Source organism: Myotis brandtii, unplaced genomic scaffold (assembly GCF_000412655.1).
Source record: "Myotis brandtii unplaced genomic scaffold, ASM41265v1 scaffold796, whole genome shotgun sequence".
In the NCBI taxonomy this organism is placed as follows: Eukaryota; Metazoa; Chordata; class Mammalia; order Chiroptera; family Vespertilionidae; genus Myotis; species Myotis brandtii.
Genome location: NW_005371207.1, coordinates 4,637 through 7,068, shown reverse-complemented (window position 1 = coordinate 7,068; position 2,432 = coordinate 4,637). Strand labels below are relative to the sequence as shown.

Sequence of the window (2,432 nt, the reverse complement as noted above, 5' to 3'; positions counted from 1 at the left end):
CCCCACCCCAGGCCTTCACCACACTATTGTCTGTGTCCATGGGTTATGCATATATGCATACAAGTTTTTGGTTGATCTCTCCCCTCCCACCAACCCATCCCTGGCTTCCCTCTGAGATTTGATAGTCTGTTCCATGCTTCTATGTCTCTGGATCTATTTTGTTCAACAGTTTCTTTTGTTCATTAGATTCCACATATAAGTGAGATCATGTGATACTTGTCTTTCTCTGACTGGCTTATTTCACTTAGCATAGTACTCTTCAGATCTCTCCATGCTGTTTCAAAGGGTAAAGTTCCTTTTCATTTGAACAGTGCTCAACATTCTCATGGCTTGGTTTATGTTTTTACAGTAAATATAACTGTTCTTGGTTACTTTCTCCGTGGGTTGGAATCCTTAAACAATTATGGCCTTGGAGAATCCATAGTGAGGTAATGAATTGTAAAGATCTGTTGTCTTGTTGATAGTCAAGAAACATGTACCTTAATAGGTCAGGAATTTTTCCCTAATTAGTTTAAAAAATCAAAAGTTTTATGAAACTAGCTAAAATGTTAGTTTAATAGTTAATATCGGAGAAGGCTTGGATAAACAAAATGAAGGAATTAGGGATAACCTGGAAAATGAATTTCTTTTTTTTTAAAATATACTTTTACTGATTTCAGAGAGGAAGGGAGAGGGAGATAGAGATAGAAACATAAACAATGAGAGAGAATCATTGATTGGCTGCCTCCTGCACGCCCCCCACTGGGGGTTGAGCCCACAACCTGGGTATGTGCCCTGACCGGGAATTGAACCGTGACCTGCTGGCTGCCCATTGAACCATGCTGGCTGGGCTGGGAAATGAATTTCTCGTTGCTGACCTCTTTGGTATGTGGAAGTTCTTGTTATCTAGTTTTTAATCTACACTGCCTTTTATAGTGACTGCTTCTACTGGTGATGATCACAGAAGCAAAAGCATACTTAGTTTTCTTTTCTGACTATAAAAGCAAAATAAAAACTAACATAAGAATTGCTGATACTGTTATAATTTATATGAATTATAATTTGTGCATCTATTCATTTATGTGTAGACAAAATGATTCATAATTTTAAAGTCCAATCTAATATTTTTTAAAAATATATTCCATTGATTTTTTTACAGAGAGGAAAGGAGAGGGATAGACAGTTAGAAATATCGATGAGAGAGAAACATCGACCAGCTGCCTCCTGCACATTCCCTAGTGGGTATGTGCCCGCAACCAAGGTACATGCCCCTGACTGGAATCGAACCTGGGACCCCTGAGTCCGCAGGCCAACGCTCTATCCACTGAGCCAAACTGGCTAGGGCGCAATCTAATATTTTTTAATGATTAAAGATTAATAAAATAGGGGTAGTTAGTGAGGTAAATAGTGTATCTATTTTTAAAAATTTTAACCCTTAAAAGACTTCTTTTGGGATATCAATGTAGTCTTCTGTTTTTAGTGTATAGATATTTAATGCATACTTAAATAAATGATTTAAAATCTTTTATTTTGATTTTGACTTAAAAGTTTTATAAAACACTTTTTTTTTTACTTTAAGATGAAAATTTCCCCAAATAACTTATCCAGTCCCTTCAAACCCAAGAATAGGCTAAGAACACTACTTTGTAAACTCATACACAGTAATTTCCCAAGTCATTTATCAAGAACATGAATCAACACTTTCTTAACTGCTTGGTAAGCTTGTTTAAATAAAGTTGTGCAGAGATGTAAATATTAAGCTATTTTTTAGCTATAGATCTTACTTATTTCCATTGTAAACAAGATCTGATAATGGACTGTCATAGACAATCTGAGTTTCATAGAATCCACAATTTTAGGGCAAAATAAACCTCAAAGAATTATGGGCTAAATCTCCCCATTTCCTTCTATTAGATTTATTATTATTATTTTCCCATTTCTTTAAGTCCAAACTCTACCCAACTCAGTAAACAACTCAGGTGCACAGCCTCCAAAAACATTTCTTGAAACAGTCAGCTGGAAGCCAGCTCTCTCCTCTATAGACCCCCACAGAAGGTGTCTCTCTACTCTCCCTTTAAGGCATGTGCCCCTTTCTGTCTTGAGTTATAGTTGTTTGCTGATGTGCTTGCTGCATTTTTCCTACCAGTGAACTCATCAAGGAAGCCATCTTGAATCACATTAGTTTCTTCTGTGATGTGTTATGTGTTAACTTTCACATAGTAGATTCTCAAGGAGTATTGAGGGTGTACTCAACAATTTGTTAGGCATGTCAAATTGTCAAAGAGAATGAAAATCATATTCAGAAGTATTTTAGGAAGTCCTTGGTCAAGAAAGAAAGCCCCAAGTGCCCATCAGCAGATGAGTGGATTAAAAAACTGTGGTACATCTACACAATAGAATACTACGCTGCGGTAAAAAAGAAGGAATTCTTACCATTTGCAACAGCATGGAGA

The 2,432-nt window shown here is 36.4% G+C and overlaps 1 protein-coding gene across 7 annotated transcripts in view; it reads right to left on the bottom strand.

Moving 5' to 3' along the window:
* MBNL2 (muscleblind-like splicing regulator 2) overlaps positions 1 to 2,432 on the bottom strand; it is a 112,571-nt gene that overhangs the window by 108,655 nt on the left and 1,484 nt on the right. The gene's annotated exons all lie outside the window — the stretch shown is intronic.